Below are 25,355 nucleotides of genomic sequence, written 5' to 3'. Positions count from 1 at the left end.
TGAGCGTGATAGGGAGAGAGAGGAGGCATCCCAGAAGTTTATACAGGAATATCATAGGCGTGAGGAAGCTACTCAAAAACTGATACAGGATTTGCGTGAACAACTTGAGAATACTCAAAGAGAAAGGGAGGAATGGGGTGAGCAGGCTGAGAACACTCAAAGAGATCTGCAGGAATCCCACAAACGGGAGGAAAGAGAACTGCAGGAATCCCACAAACGGGAGGAAGCTAATCAAAGAGTAATACAGGAATTGAGAGACCAGGTAGAGAACACACAAAGATCACTAAAGGCATTCATGGAATCCATTAACAAAGAGCTGAAGGAAGTCAGGGAGACCACAAAGGGAATGCTGAATGGAACCCAACAGAAGGAATGGGAGTCCAAAGAAACCATAACCAATTAACTAAGTGATTTGAGAACAAACACTGAACACCAAATTAAGGAAGTAAAGAAATTCATACAAGACCTAAAACAGAGCTTCAACAAAGAACTTGGAGCCATCAAAGCTGACCAATTAGAAGGAAAAGAGATAAAAAACAAAGTAGAGAGTCTTGACAGCAGGTTAGACCATGCAGAAGATCGAATCTCAGGGATTGAAGACAGCCTAGATATTATAGAGAAAGAACATACAACCATCCAAGACAAGTCCAAGAAATATGATAGATCTATCCAGCACCTGGAAGACACCATCAGAAGGCCTAATCTAAGGATAATGGGTGTAGAGAAGCACCTAGAAACAGAAGTTAATGGTCTAGGAAATTTGTTTAACAGGCTCCTATCAGAGAACTTCCCAAACATGCAAAAAGATAGGCCTATTCAGATACAAGAAGCCTTTAGAACCCCAAATAGACCGGACCAGAATAGGACATCCTACCGTCACATTATAATCCACACAGGATCAACTCAGAACAAGGAAAAGATTCTTAAAGCTGTCAAGGAGAAAAGGGTAATCACCTATAAAGGGAAACCAATTAGAATCACCTCAGATTTCTCAGCAGAGACAATCAAAGCAAGAAGAGCCTGGAATGATGTATGCCATGCCCTAAAAACAAACAACTATCAACCAAGAATACTGTACCCAGCTAAACTCTCCTTCATAACTGAAGGCCAAATAAAAACCTTCCATAGCAAAGAAAAATTGAAACAATACATCTCCACCAAACCAGCCCTACAAAAGATTCTTAAAGATGTCCTACACATAGAAAACCAACAAGACCGCAATAAAGGCCAAGAAACTGCACCCAAACTGAGAATCCAAGAACCATAGGAAGAACCCAATTTTCGCAGCCCCCAAGAAGGTGGATAACATGGCAGGAACTCCCAAATACCTCTCAGTCCTATCTCTTAACGTTAACGGACTGAACTCTCCAATTAAGCCACCTAGACTGTCTAGTTGGATTAAAAAACAAGACCCTTCTATCTGCTGCCTGCAGGAGTCACATCTTGCCCGTAAAAACAAACACATTTTCAATGTTAAAGGCTGGAACAAAATCTACCAAGCAAATGGCCCCCATAAACAGGTGGGAGTTGCAATCCTAATATCAGATAAAATAGACTTCAAATTAAAATTCGTCAGAAGAGATAAAGAAGGTCGCTACATACTAATTAAAGGATCTCTCCTTCAGGAGGATATTACAATTCTAAATATCTATTCACCAAACAATGGAGCACCCAAATTTATCAAAGAAACACTACTTTCCCTCAAATCCCATATAGATCCAAAGACATTAATTGTTGGGGATTTTAACACACCACTCTCCCCACTAGATAGATCAACTCGGCAAAAACTCAACAGAGAAACCGCAGATCTAAACAGCTGCATAGATCAACTAGACTTAACAGACATCCACTGAACATTTCCCAAAACAGCATCAGAATACACGTTTTTCTCAGCAGCACATGGAACGTTTTCTAAAATAGACCACATTTTGGGCCACAAGGCAAACTTGTCTAAATTCAGAAACATTGAAGTTATACCTTGAATTCTCTCTGACCACAAGGGAATAAAATTAGAAGTCAACACCAAAAGCCACCAAAAAAGTTCGGTATCACATGGAGGCTGAACAACACACTGCTGAATCATGAGTGGGTCATGGAAGAGATTAGAAAGGAAATTCAAATGTTCATGCTATTCAACGAAAATGAACACACAAATTACCAGCTCCTCTGGGACACAGCAAAGGCAGTACTCAGAGGCAAGTTTATAGCTCTGAGCTCCTACATCAACAAATTGGAGAGATCTGAAACTAACAATTTAATGACACATCTAAACCTCCTTGAAAAAGAGCAGCAAGATAAACCCCAATCCAGTAGACGGAAAGAAATAATCAAAATTAAATCAGAATTAAATGAATTAGAATCCAAAAAAACTATAGAAAGAATCAACAAAACAAAGAGTTGGTTCTTCGAAAAACTTAACAAAATTGACAGACCCTTAGCAAATCTTATCAGAAAAAGAAGAGAGCACACCCAAATTAATAAACTCAGAGATGAGAATGGAAACATCACCACGGAAACAACCAAGATTCAGAACATTATAAGGGAATACTTCTCAAAACTTTATGCTAATAAGTTTGAGAACTTGACAGAAATGGACCTCTTCCTAGCAAATATTGACATGCCAAAACTAAACCAAGATGAGTTAAACTATCTTAACAGGCCCATATCAAGCATTGAAATAGAAACAGCAATAAGAGACCTCCCAGCTAAGAAAAGTCCAGGACCAGATGGTTTTACAGCGGAATTTTACCTGACCTTCAAAACAGAGCTTACACCAATACTCCTCCAAATCTTCAATGAAATTGAAAGAGAAAGCTCACTACCGAACACATCCTATGAAGCCATCATAACCCTCATCCCAAAACCAGGCAGGGACTCATCAAAGAAAGAGAACTATAGACCCATTTCTTTGATGAACGTTCATGCAAAACTTCTCAACAAAATTTTGGCCAATTGACTTCAACAATTCATCCAAAAAATCATACACCACGATCAAACAGGATTCATTTCAGGGATGCAAAGCTGGTTCAATATACGCAAATCAATTAATATTATTCATCACATCAACAGGAGCAAGAATAAGAACCACATGGTTATCTCAATAGATGCAGAAAAAGCATTCGACAAGATCCAACACCCCTTTATGATGAAGGTTTTGGAAAAATTAGGAATCCATGGAACATTCCTCAATACAATAAAGTCTGTATATGACAAACCTACAGCCAGCATTATACTCAATGGTGAAAAACTAAAGCCATTTCCTCTTAACTCAGGAACAAAACAAGGATGCCCACTCTCTCCACTTCTCTTCAATCTAGTATTAGAATGCCTAGCTACAGCAATAAGACAAGATGCAAACATAAAGGGGATCCAAATAGGGAAAGAAGAAATAAAACTCTCCCTCTTTGCAGATGACATGATCTTGTATTTAAAGAATCCCATAGACTCCACTCCCAAATTACTCAAGCTGATTCAAAACTTTGGCAAAGTAGCAGGTTATAAAATTAACCCCCCAAAATCAATGGCTTTTCTGTATGCCAACAATGAGAAAAGTGTGGCTCAAATTAGGAAAGTAACTCCATTTGTAATAGCCCCACAAAAAATAAAATACCTAGGAATTGACTTAACTAAAGAAGTGAAGGACCTCTATGATGAAAACTTTAAAATCTTGAAAAAGGAAATCAACACAGAACTTAAAAAATGGCAAAACCTCCCATGCTCCTGGATTGGAAAGATTAACATCGTGAAAATGGCAATACTTCCCAAGGCTATCTACAAATTCAACGCAATACCTATCAAAATTCCACCCTCATTCTTCAAGGAAATAGAAGAGGCAATCCAAAAATTCATATGGAACAATAAAAGACCCCGAATAGCAAAAGCGCTCCTCAACAGGAACAACACTGCTGGAGGAATATCAATACCACATTTCAAACTCTACTATAAAGCCATAGTAATCAAAACAGCTTGGTATTGGCATAAGAACAGACCTCAGGACCAATGGAATAGAATTGAAAACCCAGAAATGAACCTACAGACCTATAGCCATCTAATCTTTGATAAGGGAGCTAAAACAATAGAATGGAAGAAAGACAGCCTCTTCAGTAAATGGTGCTGGCAAAATTGGTTAACTACATGTAGAAAACTAAAGCTAGATCCTTATATATCACCCTGCACCAGAATCAACTCCAAATGGATCAAAGACCTCAGAGTCAAAGCAGACACTCTGAAAACATTACAGGATGGAATAGGAGAAACCCTAGGTCTCCTTGGCTCAGGCCGAAATTTTCTGAATAGAGACCCGGAAACACAACAAATCAAAGAAAGGTTGGACAAATGGGATTGCATAAAGTTGCAGAGCTTCTGCAGGGCAAAAGATATAGCTAGCAAGATCAATAGAAAGCCCACGGATTGGGAGAAGATCTTTACTAGCCATACAACGGACAAGGGTCTCATATCTAAAATATACTTGGAACTCAAAAAATTAAACCACCCAACAACAAATCCTCAAAGAAACAACTGCCCAATAAATAAGTGGGAGAAAGACTTAAAGAGAAACTTCTCTAAAGAAGAAAGAAGGATGGCCAGTAGACACATGAAGAAATGGTCAACATCCCTAGCCATAAAAGAAATGCAAATCAAAACAACATTGAGATATCACCTCACCCCAGTTAGAATGGCAAAAATCAAGAACTCTAACAACAACAGATGCTGGAGGGGATGTGGACAGAAAGGAACCTTACTTCATTGTTGGTGGGAATGTAAACTTGTTCAGCCACTTTGGAAAGCAGTATGGAGGTTCCTCAAAAGACTTCACATAGAACTCCCCTATGACCCAGGAATCCCACTTTTGGGCATTTACCCAAATGTTTACAAACAAGACCACACTAAAGCTACCAGCACAACTATGTTTATTGCAGCATTATTTACCATAGCTAAGCTCTGTAACCAACCCAGATGCCCCTCAGTAGATGAATGGATCAAGAAAATGTGGTATATATACACAATGGAATTCTATGCCTCCATCAGAAAGAATGACATTGCCCCATTTGTTAGGAAATGGAAAGGCTTGGAAAAAATTATATTAAGTCAAGTAAGCCAGGCCCAAAGAAACATAGGTCCCATGGTTTCCCTTATTTGCAATATCTAGTATATGTATGAGTCAAGCGGAAAAGGTCAGATAATGTGATGTTAGGAAAACGAACCCTTAAATATGTATTTTAATGTTTTTTTTCTTTCATGCACGTGTTTCTAACACATTTATAAGATTATTTCTTTGTTGCTTTGTATGTCCCTCCCCCAAAGTGTAACCCCCGCTTTCACTATATTTGATGTCAGTATAACTTGTGGAGGAGATGGGGACAAACAAGTCGTTTAAGGATTCAGGTGGACCTGTTGCAACAATGAGAAGTACAAAATGTCATGTCATAACCAGCTTTACAATGTCGGTGTGGGGGGCGGGGAGGGGGGAAAGGATTGGGTGGGGGTGTGGGGAGGCTGGGAAGGGAGGTGAAGGGTAAACAAAGGAGGAGGCTGCAATGCTTGTTAAGAAATGTATGCATTGTCCTGCCCATGTAATTGTAACCCCTCTGTACAGTATGTTCTCAAATAAAATAAAATTAAATTAAAAAAAATTTTCTTTTGCCCAAATCATCAGACAGTGCAACAATGATCAGCCAGTATGGTCTGTGTTTGATTCTTCTATTTCAAAGAGTCAACATTTTGGGTAGAGATCAGGGGGAATTAAAAGATGGCATGAGACAGTTACTCCTGTGCACCACAGAATCCCAAGGTACATTTTCTCATGATTGACCTCATTGAATCATAACACGCTTTCTTCTAGGTCTCAGAGGACAAAGTTCCTGTGGACTTCAGCATAAAGTCTGATGTTAATGAGATTCATTTTGAAATCTAGTTTTGCTATCTTCTGAATGTGATACCTTAAGCAAACTCTTTACCTCCACAACATTCTACTTTCCCATCTAGGAAATAAGAGCAATCCTTTTTCTAGCTGCTTAGTGTGAAATTGAGTCCATATAACTAATGTCAGTTCTTAATAGAGTCTTCATTAGGTAATCCATAAATGTATGGATGGTTGGTGATTCAATAGTCTTCCGCTAGACCACTGAATCAGTGAGGGTAACATTTCTGTAAATCCCTTCTTCCCTATCTTTATTGTATAGTTCAGTAGTTAGGCCCTGCATTCTCCCTTACTAGTTTAGCTTTTCAGTAAATGGCACTGTGTGTGTGTGTGTGTGTGTGTGTGTGTATGTGTGTGTATGTTCTGGTTCCATATACAAAATTCCTTGAGGGAACACCTTATTTATAACTTTTCATTTTGGTACATTTCAGTGCCTAATACAGCATCTGTATCACACTAGGGCTCAGTAGAATTTGAGTGAATGAGTATAAGAAGGAGTCCTCCAAGTTTGCACTTGTGTCTGCATCCATGCCTGTATCTGGGGCTGCAAAGGCATTGTTGATATAAATAGCTTTTAGCAGCTTAATATTCTATAAGCCAGAAGGGAAATAACATGGGCAGAATTGCTTACAAGCATAAATGTCAATGAACAATTTGTTCAACTCAAGGATGTAATTTCTATTCTATATGTGTACAAAGTTGTCCATGAAACAACAAAATAGTCCTGTATATTAAAGAATAAATAACCTTTATATTGATAAACAATCATTCTTGTAGACTTAACCAAACCCTAGCTCTCTCCAAAAGATGTTCTTGGAAAAATCTGACCCTAACAGATTTTCTCTCCTTCAATTTCTTGTTTGTTCTTCCTTTCAAATATTTGTATTGAACACTTGCCCACAACATGTCAGATATAATGGAAGGTTCTAGATATTATATTGTACATTTATTAGACATGATCTCTGCCCTTAAGATATACACTGTATACTTAAGAGGCTCAGTCTGCATGGGGGTCAGATTGGACTCTGATGGCCTCACATGTAATAGATGACCTTTAGTCAAGTATGTTCTGGATAGAACAAAAATAGTTGGAGAATGTTTGTAGGCAATGGAGAAAGATGCTGATCTTGTTCCTACATGAGACCTCAAAGACCTCATAGGAAGAGCAAAACATTTCTGAATATGACTTCTTTCTATTTTTTGTGCTGGTCCTGTGAAGCATGAACTCAGGGCCTAGGCATTGTTCCTGAGTGTTTTTGTTCAAGGCTGGCAATCTACCACTTGAGCCACAGCAACCACTTTTTGGCATTTAAGTAGCTAATTGGAGATAAGAGTTTCATGAACTTTCCTACCTGGGTTATTACAAACCTTGATCCTCAGATCTTAGACTCCTGAGTAGTTAGAATTACAGGCATGTACCACTACAGCTTGGCTGAACATAATTTCTAACCACAGTTCACTAATTAGTTTATTTTCATATTCAGTGAGGCTAATGCATATATATATATATGTATATATGTACATATATATATATATATATATATATATATATATATGGAGAGACAATGGTGGAAAATAGGCACTCCCATCTACTTACATTTACTCCCTTGTATGGCCCTTGGATATCAAGGTCTGGAGCTTGTGAAGTTGCATAGTTTACACCTATGTGAAATGAATGGGCCTCTGAAATTCTCCACTTAGTGGCCAGGTCTTCTGTGGAAATCAGCGAAATGAGATAATGTTATCTTTTGGTACAGCAGCAGAGTTGTTGAGACCTAGGGACTTACTATTTGATGGAGATGGAGAAGAGCACTAGAAGCTAGCAGTACTGACAAGATCTGAAAGAGGACTACAGTAGCCATTTGTCAGCAGTGAGCAGAAAGATTACTGAAGCAGCACCAACCAAAGCAGAAGCGTCACAAATGCCAGATCTGTTTGTGAAAAATACCTCCTTCCCTATGTTCAATGACTCTTAGAACAATTAGAAAGATTCTGGAAAAGCCAGTCCTTAAAATCAATCAAAAGAATGAGGTCTTAACACTATTAAGATGTGGAGCATTTTTGCAATTTTCATATAATTGTATTTATTGGCAAGTAAGACAAAAGATAGGTGGGTTATATTAGTAAATACTCAATTGCAACAAAATGTAGATGCAATAATGCCTAATGCCTGAATCATTAATATAATAACAATATAAGGAAAGTGCTTTTCTTAATATGGCTCATAGATTAGCTCATTTAGCATTCATGAGAAACATATAAAGTAGACATGTGCTTTAGGCTGAAATATGTCCCTCCAAAATCATTTGTTGGAACTTTTGCCCAAACTGATAGTATTGAGAACTAATGACACTGCAAGAGGGTAAGGTCATGAAGGTCCCACTTCCATTGGGGGGATCATTGTCCTTAGAAAAGGTTTGAGGCAATATCCATTCCTTTCTTGTATCCTTGCCATGAGAAGTCACATGAGAGAAGTTGCCATCTTGGAAGCAAAGCGCAAACCAGTCATCATGTGTGCTGGTGACTTGACCTGAGATTCGACCAGCCTACTAAATTTTAGAAATAAAATTCTCTCTTTTATAACTCACCTAATCTAAAATATTTTGTTCCTGAAATATTTTTGTATCACATCAGACATGGGAATGAAACAGCTTCATTATATACAGAATGGAGACAGAAACCCACGTGGTCTAATACCAGAGCCCACCTTCTATCTATCTTCAATCAGTTCACTTCTTTGTTTCTTGTCTCTGTGAAGCTTTGTTCCTTAAGTACATATAACCTTTTTAAGAATTGAGACTGTACCTTAATGCCCAAAGGCAACTACCAGGCACAAAACTTTCTCTTGAATAAGACTTTTTATTAGTGAGTGGTATCCTTCTCACTTTGATAGGCTTCACTCCTCATCCCTTCTTAATCTCCAAGATGGACTCTTTCCTGCTTCTTGTACACTCATCAATACAACTCTAAACCACCCCTTCTAGGTAGTTTTGAACTTATCCTGATTCTGATTGATTCCTTCTCCCTCCTCCCAGTAGGAATCTGTGACTTAATAAAATAAACCTTGGTCAAGTGAATGATGAAAGGTAACCCAATTAAGGTAGCTTTAGGAAACATGAAGTCATTCAACAATCATTTGCTGATTTTGTTTTGGTATTGTTCCAATCACTATGACAAAGAATGTATAAGACACAGTTTCAACCTTAGTAACCTCATAATCTGATCTGGAAGATGTTGCATTTGTATAAGATTAGAATGGATTAAGTATCTAATTTTGTTATGGCAGGAGAATTCAGGAGAGAAATCACTCTGTGGGTGGGATGCTGGGGCTTCATAAGAGTGGCAATTTGGCTGTTCCTTGGAATATTCAAATAGGTAAAAAAAAAAAAAAGCGCTTCTCTCTGGGTGGAGGTATGTATGGGCCATTCCAGTTAGGGAACTCTTTTATCCCACTCTCAATTTCACATGAATATTTAAAATGGACGCCTTTCAAGTCAAATGGATATCTAATGTATGGGACTCCTGCGAAGGGAGAAATGTGTGAAAAAATAAGTCAGTTATGGGACTCTACTTCAGGCTCCTGTGGCTGGCCAATCACTTTGCTTGTTTTACCCTGCTTTAAATTCCTGGCTGTATAAAACAGGTGTTGTTATCTTCACTTACAGATGAGACTATTGTGGCTTAGTAATTAAGCAATTTGTTCAGAGTTCTACATTAATAGATGGCTGAGCTAGGAAGAAAATTCAGTCTGAGTACAAAGCTAGTATTTCTTCTGCCCAACTGTTTTGAAGAACATAGAGGAGCATTCAATAAGAAGATGGGATACAATAAAGACAGAGGAAGAATTCAGTGATAAATATGACTAGGAAAGTAGATTAAAGTAACATTAACCAATGTTAAGAATCTCAAAGGATGTTGAGGGGCATAGGTGGCAGTATTTCCCTAGCTAGGCCACAGAACTAAATTTTTTGTGGAACATCATTGTGATGAGTATTCATCAAATATGTCTAGAAGAATACTGCCTAGATGGGGAGACTGAGCACAATCTCAAATGGAAAAGAAGAGGACAACAAGGTGGAAGCTATTTAGGACCCAGCGATGTTTCTTGTTCTATTTGAAGCATAGCATGTAGGCAATCGGCTTCTCTAGCTTCAAGTTGGGTCAACCTTGGCTGAGCACATCTGAGGAGCTCAATCAATACTTAGAGAATTGAATTGAAACAGAGAACACAGCACATCCTCTCACTTCATCAGAGGTGCTCCAAACAGCAGGACTATTAGAGTTAGAAGCTTTGAGCAGAGATGTGCTGGCAATGCTTTGATCTTGCTTCCCTACCAGCGGGCAGGAGGTCATCTACCTGTAGGAGAGGGGCCCTTCCTTGCTGCATGATCCACAGAACATTCTACAGTTTCCTTTCCTATTACCTTCCTTATCCTTGGCCTCTAATTCTGAACTTCAAGCTGTACACTGAGAGTGCTCACTGTTTCAGAGAGAGACTAGTTTGCAGTTCAATTTTTATCAAACATTTATGTGGTGTTTCGCTTTGAAGAAAAAATATTAATTTCAAGCTCACCCAGAGATAATTGCAACGCCATGGTCTTATCCGAGCTGCAAGACTCATAGAACTATTTGAGGAAAAATGAAGCTACAGGAATTCTGAGTGCACATAATTTCTCAAATTATCAGAACAGAAAATAGGATTTCAAAAGGTAAAAGATGGGTGGAAGTTTGAGCTACGTAAGTTTAATTTTTATTTAGTTGCCTTTTGAGATCTAAGGAAATTGTGATGTTTTTTCTCCCTTGAATATGTTAATGACATCATCATTTACTGGGTGCTCTTAGTAGCTGAAGAATTTATTTGTCTGTTTTTTTATTTATTTATTGTCAGTCATGGGGCTTGAACTCTGGGCCTGGGCACTGTTCCAGAGCTCTTCAGCACAAGGATAGCACTTTACCACTTGAGCCATAGCACCACTTCCAGTTTTCTGGTGGGTTACTGGAGGTAAGGGTCTTATGGACTTTCCTGCCTGGGCTGTTTTTGAATTGTGATCCTCAGATCTCAGCCTACTGAGTAGCTAGGATTACAGCACCCAGCTTATTTATTTATTTACTTACTTATTGTAAAGATGATGTTCAGAGGGGTTACAGTTATATAAGTCAGCTAAAGAGTATATTTCTAGGCCTGGCACTGATTTAATCCTAGCTATTCAGGAGGCTGAGATCTGAGAATCATGGTTCAAAGCCAGCCTAGGCAGGAAAGTCCATGAGACCCTTATCTCCAATAAACCACTAGAAAACCGGAAGTGGCTCTGTGGCTCAGGTGATAGAGTGGTCCACTTGAGTTGAAGAGCTGAGGGACAACACCCAGGCCTAGAGTTCAAGCCCCATGACTGACCAAAAAAAAAAAAAAGTACATTTCTTTGTGAACAATGTCACCCCTTTCCTCGCTCTCCTCCAGTTTTCCTCTCCCATCCCTACCTACAAGTTTTATGTTTTTTGTGTTTTATTTTTGGTCATGGGGCTTGAACTCTCGGCTTGGGTGGGGCTTGAACTCTGGGCTTGGGTGCTGTCCCTGTGCTCTTCAGCTCAAGGCTAATGCTCTAACGCTTGAGCTACAGTGCCACTTCTGGTTTTCTAGTGGTTATTAAGAGATAATAGGCTCACAGACTTTCCTGCCCAGTCTGGCTTTGAATCGTGATCCTCAGATCTAAGCTTCCTGAGTAGCTAGGATTACAGGCATGAGCCACCAGCGCCCAGCTTGTATGGTTTATTTTTAACACAGAGTCTAGTGAGTATCACTGCTGCATTTGTTCACTCTGTTCTCCACTATTTCTGTGTCCTCCTTTATCTCCCAAAGACAGATAAATGAACAAACAAGACAAAAATGAAAAGAAAACAAACACAGCAACAAAGGAAAAACTTCTTGTTTCCATTTTCTGGAGTTCATTTTGATAAATATTTTATATGATCAAATGCACATAGCTTTTGTGTCTTTGTGATCCTCTTCTAGGAATATCCTCCTTTGGTCTCATTCTGTCTGAATGCTTAGAGACCTGTTTAATTTATCAGGTCCCAGTGTATTTTTTTAAATTTTACTATCCAGTGTGTTTATTTGCAGATATATAGGCACATTCTGGTTTTTACAAATGAGGAAAACCATGCAAACTATGTTTCTTTGATTCTGGCTTACTTCACTTAATATAATTTTTTCCAAGCCTTTCCATTTCTCTATGGATACAACAATATCACTCATTCTGATAGATGAGAGATGAGTATATATACATTGTGTATATATACCACATTTTCTTGATCCACTCATAAAAACATCTGCATTGATTCTATACCTTGGCTATGGTAAACAATGCTTCAGTGAACATGAATGTGCTGATCACTTTAGGGTGGCCTTGTTTGTGTTCTAATGAATAAATGCCCAGAACTGAGATTGCTGGGTTACAGAGAAGCTCTATGTTAAGTCTTTTGAGAGAACCTCCATACTGCTTTCCCGAGTGGTTGAACTAGTTTACATTCCCACTAACAATGTAATAGAGTTTCATTTAGTCCTCATCCCTGCTAGCATTTGTTATTAATTTTCTTGATATGGGGTGTGGAATTTCAATGTTGTTTTGTTTTGCATTTCTTTTATGGTCAGAGATGTTGCTGAAGAATTTAAATGCACACTTTTATGTAACCATGATTGTTACTACACTCTACAGTCTTCTACATGTAAAGGCCAATTATTGATTGACTTCATTATGCTAGGAGAGGACATTAAAACCTGAGAGTGAATATTACTGATCAAGTCTATTTTTTAAAGTTTGCTCAAACATATCTGTTGAGCAGTAATGTATGATAGGCATTTTATTAAACCTCTACATAGCAGGATAAAAATCAAACAGACACTGTCCTATCTTTAAAGATCCATCAGTTAAGGAAGGAAGACCACCAACCATCACTGTATGGTAAATTCAAGTCTGTATTGCTAAGCACATTGTCAGGTTGGCTCAGTGTCCTGAGGGACAATCGCTTTTACTGTGAGGTATGACACATGTTGAAAGTTCTTCAGGGCATCCAGTACCAAATTGGAACATGTACTAAACTCTCATAGATTTCTGGGCTCCAACCCCAGAACATTTGACTTAACAGAATTTGCTTTTAAACATGAACTGTTGATGCTGGTTTAAAGACTCATTAAAAGAGGGCCTTAAAAGTGTAGCAAAAATCAGATTCATCATTAAAGAGAGGAATATTAATAAGGTTCAGGATCAAGGTTATCAGACTGTCTTAAGGACATGATGATATGGAAAATTTTAATGAGAATTACATTAAGATTGAAATACTTTCTCCTAAATGTTGCTACTAAGGCTTGTGAACATGGGAAGGAACGTGGAAGGAAATAGGAAGTATAGATGGATCTTGCCAAGGATTGTCTAACAAGTAGAAAACTGATGGAAGAAAGTGACAGTGTTTGTAAATAGGAGGTTTCATGTTAATAGGAGGGAAAGGAATTGATGGACTCATAGGCCCATCATAGTTGTTTGCATACTGGGAAATATTGGGATTAATACAGCTACATAAATATCTTCAAGGGAAGGATGTAGGATTTTGCAGCTACTATCAATTGCACCAATTGCAGTAGCTATGATTTTATTCATCTATTGAAATTTTTTGTGTTAATTCATTTCCAGAAAAGGCTCTATGGTCAAATTCAGTGTTATCACAATGGTAGTAGTATAAAAGTAGCAAGCAAGGATTTGACAGCAGATGTGGGGTGTGCTGGAATAGGAGGAGTTCTTTGTACTTACAGTTATCACTTGGGCTTCTTTTGGTTGCCAAAGTGAAATTTCCTTTGTGTATTAGTGATTCTGAAAAAATGTTTTTTTATGGAGGAAATGCAAGTGAAAGGTAAACACAGCTGTCTTCCGGTGAAAAGGTTACATGCAATTATTCATGAGGGATTCTAGAAGGTAAGAAATGTGCATCCTTTTAGCTAGATACTGTATCGAGGGGATCATTTGTTTATTGGGAACATTGGGTAATTAGTAAATTTTCTGGCACACTGGCATTTGTCTTATTGATCCCCTGATATTTTTAAGTATTTCCATTCATGTAATGCTTTTTGCTCTCTTTAGACAATTCTTTCTGAGGGTGGCGGAAGATATGACAATTACAGATATTTATATGTTCATCTACTGTCTGTAACATGCATAAAGTGGGGGCAAGTAAAAGCAGTGCTATAATTTAGGTCATTATTTTCAAAAACATGTTTGGATAATAAATCTTAGAAAACATTGTTAAAAATAAAAATCTACTTTTAGAACGACTAAATCAACACTTCCAGCAGAACACCTGGAATTTGTATTTTTAACAAGTTCCCAGGTGATTCTTTGCAGCCAATTGATTGTGAAGTATTTATAAATCACAGCTTTTGTGCGTTGAGACACCCATCTGAGGTCTTACTTGATGTCTCCCGCCAGGGCCATGCTATACTGTACAGAGCCAAGGGCCACCTGTGGAGCAGCCTATACTTAGTGCTCACTTGCCATTATCAATTTTATTTGCAGCATGAATTTCACTCCCTGCCCCCAACATGTTTGGAATAAATATTCACTAATAATCCTCTGAGTTGCAGGCAGCAAAAGCTTCAAAGAGTGCATTTTAAAAAGCTACTCTCAGGGGGAAAACGTAAACTAATTCTAGTCCTGACATAGTTGTTTTATTCTGAGATATTTTACAATGGTCTGAATATTTGTCTTTCCACCAAATTCCCATACTGAAAGATAATATGATTGTACCTGAGAACAGTACTTAACAGGAAAATACTAGGTCTTATGAGCTGTTAGTCCTTCATTCTTTATTTCTTTTTTCTTTCTATTTCTTTCTATCTTTATTTTCTCTCTCTAGTTTATTTTTTATTATATTTAAGTAGTTGTACAAAAGAGTTTCAGTTTACTATGTCAGTTTGTGAGCACAACGCGTGTTGATCACTGTCATCTCTTTCTTCATTTCCCCCAGCTGGTATGGCAATACCTTTTGCTTGCTCTACTGTTGGAATTCAAACCACTTTAAATAGCATCAAACTGAAGACGAAGCACTTAACACAAGAGCATTTGGGCCCATGTATTCAAACCACTTCAGGCTCATAGATGAAGAGGTATATAGTTTTTAAAATAATTTTTACTTAACTCTCACAGACCTGATTTAGATGATGCTTAATTAATTCCCTGGACTTAAGACTTTGAGTAAATGATGGGCCAAGTTAAGACTATGCAAATGGAATGGATGTATTCTTGTATATGTGAATGAAATGAGGTCTGGATGATTAGGATTAGATGGTTGATATGGAATACATGTATTTCTCTCTAATTGCTGTGCTGAATTCTAATTACCAACATGATGGCCATAAGAAGTAGGGGTCTTTGGAAAATGATTAATTTATGGAAGCAAAGACTGTATAAGTAGGTCTAGTGACCTTATAAAGTGGTCCCAAGTAGCTCATTTACCTTTTTCCCCTTGTGAAAAAACCAAAGTTGGTAACTGAAGATCTATAGATTCATAGGTTTATAAAATTGTATATTTCACATGTACAATCTGTGAAAGGATCTTCACCAAAACTAACCATATGGAATCTTGATCTTGGATAACTCAACTTCTGTAACTGCTGAGTGTAAGCCACCTACCTATTCTATGGTATTATAAATGCTCAACACACAAAGACAGATGGCATTAGACATTTTGATTACTAAGATAATACAGTTTCTATGGCATATACAAGGAGAATATAGAAGAGAAATAAACTTAATCATATTAATTTTAGATCTTTAAACAATTTACATTAAATTTCCCTTGCATACATATGGGAGAACTGAGGCATAACATAAGTAATTACCTTATTGTCATGTTTTGACGTAAGCAGGCTCAAACCAAAATCTATCTGGTTTCAAAACCTATGGTTTTCCCCCATAACATATGATACCTATGTAAACTCTTCTTGCTTCTTGCTGTCGTGAGCTCTGATGAGTGTCGTGAGGCATTGTGAAGAAATAGCAATCCAGCTAGAATTGCTTGACTGAGGTTTAGGGAAAGAAGGCTGATTGTATGCATGGGACCAGCAGAGCAGAGAGGATAAGTGCGTGCAATCTGGATCCAAGCTTGTCTCAACAACCCAGTAGCAATTTGTATGACCTGAAGAAAATTACTTTAGAATTATTAAGCCTTAGTTTTTTCATTAGCAAAATGGGGGTAATTATAATACCTACTCGGAGGGTTGTTGAAATGATTATGTGCTATAATACATGTAAAGTATTCAGCACAGGGCAGGGAGAATAAAACATGTTTCATGCATCAAGCAAATTGGAGTCATTATCATCACCAAGTGTTCTCATAGACCTACTTGACCCCTGTCTAGCACATTGTGAAGAGTCATATTCGATTTCATTTTTACTAAATTATTTTATTTTTCTGTGAAGCAGGAAAAATAATGACATAGTGTATTTTTCCAGTGTAATATGAGGTCCATATAGGTTGATAACTCTTGATTAATATGACTTTTGTTAACTACATAATTAAAAGTGGTTTGACTCTATACTGCCACAAATACAAAAGTCTGTAATGGAAAGGGCTTGGATTCTTTGCAGAATCATCCATGTGTTTCCACCATCATGCTCTAATTGTGTGAACTTAATCTATTTCTCTGAAACACAGTTCCCATCTATAAAATAAACACAATAACATCAACATCAAATTGGTTTTGTGAGGACTAAGTATTGGGAGGATTCAGTTGTATCTAAAATCCTTAACAATGGGTAAACATATCATTTATGTTTTCAGCAGCAAGTAGAAACACAAATGGCTTCAACAAATAATTTCCTCATCTATTGGAGTCACAATAACAAAATATCACAAATAATGTATCTTCTAAGCAATTGGAATGAATTCCTCATTGTTCTGAATAATGGGAAGTTCAAGATCAAGACACTCATTGTTTGCTGTGCTGATTTGTTTTTGGTAGAGGCCATCTTCTTGCTATGTCTTCCTATGTTGAAGGTAATGAGGAGCTTCTCTTGTGTCTCTTTTGTGAGGAAAAAGAGATTATTCTCTTTTTTTATTGTGGAAATACCATATAGAGGGGTTACAATTACATGGACAAGGTAATGAGTACATTGCACTGTTCTTTCTGCTAAGGATTGTTTTTGCAATTTGGGGTTTTTTATTGTTCTATATGAATTTTTGGGTTGCTTCTTCTATTTCATTAAAGAATGCGGTTGGGTTATTAATGGGTATTGCATTCAATTTGTAGATAGCCTTTGGCAGTATTGCCATTTTTATAATGTTAATCCTCTCAATCCAGAAACTTGGGAGGTTTTTCTACTTCCTTAGTTCTGCTTTAATTTCCTTTTTTAGGTTTTTAAATTTTCATCATAGAGATCCTTCATTTCTTTAGTTAATTCCTAGGTATTTTATTTTTTTGTCAGCCTATAACAAAAGGAGTTGTCTTCCTCATTTCAGCTGTGCTCTTCCCATTATTGGCATACAGAAAGCCATTGATTTTTTTATTTTATTTTATTTTATTTTATTTGAATACATACTGTACAGAGGGGTTACAATTACATGGGCAGGAAAATGCATACATTTCTTACCAAGCATTGCAGCCTCCTCCTTTGTTTACCCTTCACCTCCCTTCCCAGCCTCCCCCCTCCCCCCCACCCAATCATACCCCCCCTCCCTCCCCCCCACCGACATTGTAAAGCTGGTTTTGACATGACATTTTGTACTTCTCATTGTTGCAACAGGTCCACCTGAATCCTTAAACGACTTGTTTGTCCCCGTCTCCTCCACATGTTATACTGACATCAAATATAGTGAAAGCGGGGGTTACACTGTGGGGGAGGGACATACAAAGCAACAAAGAAATAATATTATAAATGCGTTAGAAACACATGCATGAATGAAACAAAAACATTAAAATACATATTTGAGGGTTCGTTTTCCTAACATCACATTCTCTGACTTTTTCCGCTTGACTCATACCTATACTAGATATTGCAAATAAGGGAAACCATGGGACCTATGTTTCTTTGGGCCTGGCTTACTTCACTTAATATAATTTTTTCCAAGCCTTTCCATTTCCTAACAAATGGGGCAATGTCATTCTTTCTGATGGAGGCATAGAATTCCATTGTGTATATATACCACATCTTCTTGATCCATTCATCTACTGAGGGGCATCTGGGTTGGTTCCATGTCTTAGCTATGGTAAATAATAAAGCCATTGATTTTTGAGGGTTAATTTTATACCCTTCAACTTTGCCAAGTTTTGGATCGGCTCAAGTAACTTGGGAGTGGAGTCCATAGGATTTTTAAATACAAGATCATGTTATCTACAAAGAGGGGAAGTTTAACTTCATCTTTTTTTTTCTCTGATAAGAACATTTTCTAGGAATCTAGTGTTTGGTGTTGGATCAGCTCCTCTGTACTGATGACAGAAACTCAAACTTCTTTCTATTTCTAATTTTTGGAAATTGTTATTTCATGACCACAAGATGACTGCAACAGCATCAGACTTCTGTTCCAAAAATGATGAAAAAAGAATAATTTAAAAATCTTATATTTAAAATGAGGGCTTTGTACTCCAAAATAGATTTCTCTCCTAGAAGAATACCCTTTTATATATCATTGGCCAGAACTGGGTCTTATGCATCCCTTTGGATCAGTCAGTGGTCATGGGTAAATGATTACGATGCTTAAGGATTTGGGGTGGAGCAAAGAAAGATCTGCCCTATATGAGATAAAGGGATCCCAACCAGACCCCAGAAACAATTAAGAGTTCTATCAGTCAAGAACATGGACATAGCCTAAGTGAAAGAAATGGTTAGATAGGTTATAGCCAGTGCCTGTCATATCAAAACGAAAGTCCCTGTCACTCTCATTATATAATAACAATTAGTAAATTTACAAATTAAAAAAAGTCATGGCTTTTTGTGAGTTCTACTATTTACTTATGAAAACATGATCTTTGAACCTCCAGAATAATATAATATCTATAACTTGCCCTTCAAAAGACACAGACTTTTAAGAAATAAACTTAATGATTTAGAGCAATTTTTTTGGCTTTAATTCCCAAGAATAGCTTTTAGTTTGAATACTGTAGAAAATTAAGAGCAACTGATGGGCTACTTTCAGAGAATTCTGATCTCTGGCTGGATATCTGTAATAGAACTCTCTAGGAGGGTAAGATTTGTATTGGAACTTTTTCCATAGTTGCATTAATCAGGCACTGTAAATGGAGGAAAGAAGAGCATGAGATGTAGCCAAGTAACTGCTTCTTTTGTGTAGGGAAATTTAATTTGAAACATCTAGAGAGTATTTCATTATAGAACTATCTCAAACCAAGATCTGACTGCTACTTGAACTTTGACTTCAAATCTCACCCTTCTCCATTCTCACCTTATCATTAATCTCTCTGCACCATAGCTTGTAGCCATCTCTGACACCCATAACTAAGTTAGGTCTTCCTGTTACAGACTACATTTGGTATTTCCTTTTGTGGCACTTATACACCTGCAATTAATTGATTGGCTACTTGTGAGATAATGGTTTACTGTCTTCCACTTTCCAAAGGAACATAAATTTCACAAAGAATATACTCAGCATCAGAAAATGATTAATTCATGATAGACAATCTATAAATATTTATTTCTGAACATGTATGTTTAGAATGCACCAATTAAGAAATTTATTTGGAAGCCCAAATACACTGACAGATTGAGATGAAAGAAGGGAATTTTCACTTCATGAAATAATTTCCCAGGGGAATCTTTTAAATATGGAGCTTCTCCCAAGCATTTAAAATAAGATTTGATTTACTCGAATTTGATTCACATTACTTTTCAAGAACAAACACACACACACACACACACACACACACACACACACACACACACACACACATACACACACACAGACCAATACAAAACCATATTTTACAAACATGCTTTCTAAATTTCTCATTTTCAGACATATTTCAATACCAAGTATAAAAAAGAAAAAGAAAAAGAGAGCAAAACAGAAAACCAGTATGAGAATAAACAGCCCATGATCAACCGAACAAAGTATTGATTAAAATAGGAGTGCTTGGTTCAAAACAATCATTTTTCAGCACTTGTTTCTAAGAGTGGGTTTAATTTTGAGTCATTTCTGAGCACCACACCTGTTAAATGGAAGACTAGTATAGCAGTTATTTTGTGAATGAAGCAGGGCATGAAGCTCACCAACTACGACAGTATCAGCATGCATGCATGGGGCGGTTATAGAGTCATTACACTTGGGTACCATTGATAATGGCAGCTAACAGTCCTTGAGAACCCTGGGTATCACACACTATACTATGTGCTGTGCTTGAGTTATCACTTTTAAAGTTTGAATTTCTCTAGACTACTTCATAAGTTTTGAAAAGTCATTTTATTTCTCACTATTCAGGACAACTCCAGAAATGGTTCTTGTCACAAAATAATTTTGAGGCTCAAAGGAAATGATTGATGGGAACATACTTGTCACCAGTGATCCATTATAGGAATATGGCATTTAGTTAGCCTTATATTTTGTTAACTTACATATTTTGCATAGAGATTTTCATATGTGTTATATATTCCCTTATAAATCTTATATCAGACAAGTGCCAGGTACCATAGTGCATTCAATGCTGCCATGTGCCCTACCTCATCAACTCCTATGTTGAAATCCTAACTCCAGAGTAATAGCATTAGGAGACGGGGCCTTGGGACTTAATTAGGTCATGTGGCCTTTTCCCTCTAGGTAATTTACAACCCTTATATTAAGAAAAAAGTCTGTGGGAGACCTATTGGTATCTCTGCCACACGAGGACACAAAGAAAAGACACTGTTTATGAGCTAGGAAGCGGGACATCACTATACATACAATTCTCCCAGCTAGTACTTGACCTTAGATCCATGTCCTCCAGAACTGTGAGAAAAGAAATTTATGTTGCTTATAAGTTACCTAGATGAGGGTGTTTTTGTTATATCATCCAACTGACTAAGACATATCACGTATGTAATAGGTTTGATCTATATGGATAAGTGATGAAAATAGCTTTTAAACAGAGAATGACAAGGCAATATTTGCAATTTGGAAGGATCAGCCTGAAGACAACATGAATGATAAGCTTGAAAACCCTACTGGGGAAGAAGAGATAAACTAGGGGATCACACAGGGCTTGACCACAGGGCCTCATGGAGTAACAGAAGTTGTGGATGAAGAGGAGGAAACAGATTCTCTGAATACATCTCCATGAATGAGGGAGGCTCACATTGTCAGTATTTGATGAGTGATTTTAATATGGCATTACAGAAGAAAATTGTCAACAAGTGCTCTGTTAGGTGGATAGATGAAGAGTGTGGGTATGTTAATACTCTAATGGGCAAAAGTTGGTTCTAAGCTTAATGATATGCCAGATATTTGGTTTGTTTTAATCCTATGAATCTCATTATTCAGTCATATTACTCAGTTGCTCAAACATCAAAATCTCATGAGTCCTGCCATGTGCAAAACATGATGCTAAGCTGCATTGTGATATAAAAGGGAACAATACTAACCACTCCCCTTGAGTGATTACCTACTACTGTTGATAGAAATCAGGAACTATAGATAATAATGTAAGACAGTCTGGAATAAATGACAGATGCAGAAGTTTAATGGCTTAAATGCCCACCTGTGAAAGAGATGGGAACCTTCATGTTGCCTCTGCAAACTTTGTTGGGAAGACGTTGAGTAGAAGAATCAGAGAAAGCATTCAGCAGTAGGGACATTGGGTGAAATGAAGGAAGATTAGATAGGAAAATTTGGGCTTGAGGATTGTAAGTAAGCTATTGTGGCTGAAAATGGCTATCCCTCCTGTCTGTTCCCAACAAGATATGTATGTTAACATACATATCTAACCTTCACAGGGACATCTTTGGTAAAGCATATCAAATCTCTGCTTTTGACCTTGTAAATATTCTACATGTGAAAATAATCTCCCCTTTTAACTAAGCAATGAATCCTAGTATCGAAAAACAAACAACAAAAATGTAATGTTACTGAGATGGTGGTAAAGGTCTGGTCACTGTATATTTAGTCCCTACAGAGATATCCATGAGGAAACTCAAGTGATCTAAAGACTTCACAACTTGGAAAATACTCGTTTCTCTTTCTCCCTCAATTCTATAGAAAGAAAAATTGAGACCCAGAAAGGTGCAAAATTTGCCCAGATGCACAGACACTAATTGTTCTCAACTCAAATTGTACTTCTGTTTCCCAATATAAAGTTAAAGTGGAACAGTTTTGACATTGTTGGTTGTAAAGAGGCAACCTAGGCCATCATATACTGACCAGTACCTTTCAAGTTGCCATTATCTGGAAGTGATACAGAGTCTACAAGAGCCTCTTCTCTAAATCAAGGCTGTCAGGAAGGAATCCAGCAGACTTCCTCTATGTAAAAAATAGCCAGAATAAGAGAATATTAGCACTTGACAGTGGGTGGTGCCAGGATGTGCCTTGTATTGTAGGAGAACAGCTAATTTCCCCCACTCTGTGTTATGAGAAAAAAAAATCCGATTTTGACAGATATTCTAATTCAGCCATTAGCTGTGACTATGACATGCAAAAATTACCAGTTACTAAAGCCCCATGTAGCCAAATGGAAGACAGAGGGTATTTTTATACAAAGCAGCCTTGGGCTGTGTAGCTTGAAGCACATAGATTTCCTAGCATCTCTCTGGCTGTGTGTTTCCTCACTAACTGTAATTTATTTTTAAACATTCTAAAATTATACCCATCACAACAGCTTCTAGGTAGTGGGAGTACAATGGGAAAGCATGAGATGCTGTATGAAAAGACATCCACTGAAGGACTACTTTCCCATTAGAGTGTGGGAAAGCCAGGCGGCCCATTAGCAAAGGGCATCTTTGTCAAGTTATTTCTGCTTCAGCAAACAGGTCACCCTTCCCTGCCACGTAAATGTTCTGTATAAAATTAAGAGAGAAGATTTAATTGGTTGCAATGTTCCCAATTCCTCTCTTTACTCTTCCTCCTGTTAATAATCATATGTTTTTTTCCATTTGTCCACTGCACATGAAATCATTTCTATACCTTTGAGAGACACAATGCTTTCTCTCTAAAAAAAAAATAAACAATCAGGGCTGGGAAGATGGCTCAGTGGTAGAGCGCTTGCCTTGCATGCATGAGGCCCTGGGTTTGATTCCTCAGCACCACATAAGAAAAAAAAAGCCGGAAGTGGCGCTGTGACTCAAGTGGTAGAGCGCTAGCCTTGAGCTGAAGAGCTGAGGGACAGCACCCAGGCCCAGAGTTCAGGCCTCATGACCGGAACAAAAAAAAAAAAAATTAAAAAAAACCAATCAGTTACAATAATTGAAATACCTGTAGGCACTTAGGGTAGGAAAATCATTGATAGCTGTGATCCCAAAAATTTTGGATTATAATTATTTCAATAGAATAACTATACACAAAAATTCATAGTCCTGCCTTCACAGACATGCAACAATGTGAAGGCACGCATGATGTATGTGCAATTATAAAATCTGTGTACAAAGATGAAGATATTAATAACTAATTAGGGAGGATAAAATAGTTTAAGTAGTTTTCTTAAAATTTTAACCAGTTGGAAATGACACTGTGACTCAAGAGGTAGAGCTCTAGCCTTGAGCTGAAGAGCAAAGGGTCAGTGCCCAGGCCAGAGTTCAAATCCTATGACCAACAACAACAACAAAAAAAGTTTATTAAATCTGAGTTGAATGCCAATCTTTTTGTTTAGGAAGAGCTGTGTCAAAGGTTGCTGAAATATTAGCTGTACCACTTTCTCATAGTTAGATAGTGTATAGTTACTGATCTTATCTTCAGTAGGAAGCTCCTCAGTAGGATTCTTATTTGCTGCAGGTGAATTTTTTAGCTTGTTTAATATCTGATCAGCTTCTCTGTGCACCTACATTTTCTCATTTGTAAAAATGAAAGCCAGCTTTATTGGTACTTAGGTATCATTACTAACTTTTCTACATAAGAACTCTTGCTCTTCCTTTATGGACTTATTTTGCTGACATACAAATTCCAGGTAAGAGTCTGGTCTCAGTCTAGAGACTATAAATAGTATTTTTTTCTTTTAAACTATTTTTACATTACAAATAATTACGAAGTTTCTCATATTCACTTCCTAGTCCTTGGTTGCTCATCTCAAACATTTCTCTTTGGAAGCTGGGATGGGCTATGATGATAAGACCTATCCCCTTGCCTGTGTTCTATGAAATGAGGATTGTACACTGTCTAAATTAAGTTCTTCCAATACACATTGACTGGGAGAATTGACTGGAAGGTACAGCCAGTCTCACTATGGACAAACCAGCCAGGATGGTGTCTGACCTGGCAACAAATGCGCTGAATTCTAAAGGTCACTGGTCTCTTGTTCTGGCTTAGCTCCTAATCCCTTTCTAAAAGTCTGCTCTCTTTGTAACTGTGCAATTCTCTTACCATTTACCAGCAATTGAGTTACCTGCTGTGTTCTTCTGCTCATTATTCAAGATACTCGTGGTACTTCCAAAAAAAGCATATCTTAATCCCACTATCCAACACCTTGCCAGTTTCCATAGGTTTGATTCCAGTGTCTTGCATATTTGTTTTCTCTTATGTATGTGGTGGGTTTTTGTTGTTGTTGTTGATGACGATGATGATGTTGGTTGTGGGCCTTGAACTTAGGACCTGAGTGCTGTCCCTGAGCCTCTTTGTGCTGAAGGCTAGTAATTCCACTTCCAGTTTTGGAATGGTTAATTAGAGATAAGAGTCTCACGGTGACTTCTGTGTATGATGGCTCTGAACCTCAATCCTTAGATCTGAGCTTCCTGAGTAGCTAGGATTACAGGCATGAGCTACCAACACCTAGCAATGTATGCATTTTTATAACCCCATTCAGTCTCATTATCTTCTGTCTGACCTAGTATAATAAGTCTCATCATTATTCCTAACTTTGGTTCTTTCACCTAACTCTCTTCACTACACTGTTGCCACCTCCAAATATATTTCTTCCTTATTAGGAACTGCCCATTGTCTTCACTGCTTATGCCATTCATTCGTCAGCAACTTGGGTTAGGATTCATGTTTGATACCTTGTGTACCAAGCAAGGCATTTCTGACTTTTTCTATGTGTCTCGAATGAACCCTACTCTTCCTCTAACTAATTCTATATTGTCATACATTGCATCCTAGTGACTAGTTTCTTCTGCCTTAGATATCATGCCTCACCTTTATACTTTAATCCATTTATTCAAATTACATACTCTAGTTCTGAAAACACAATAGGATTTTCAAAAATGTTCTCACCTGTATCATTACCACTTGTCCTTTTAGGTCTATATCACACAGAACCTCTTCCCTT

This window comes from Dipodomys spectabilis, unplaced genomic scaffold (assembly GCF_019054845.1).
Source record: "Dipodomys spectabilis isolate Male_0828 unplaced genomic scaffold, ASM1905484v1 ptg000002l, whole genome shotgun sequence".
NCBI lineage: Eukaryota > Metazoa > Chordata > Mammalia > Rodentia > Heteromyidae > Dipodomys > Dipodomys spectabilis.
Note: the sequence above shows the minus strand (reverse complement) of the source record.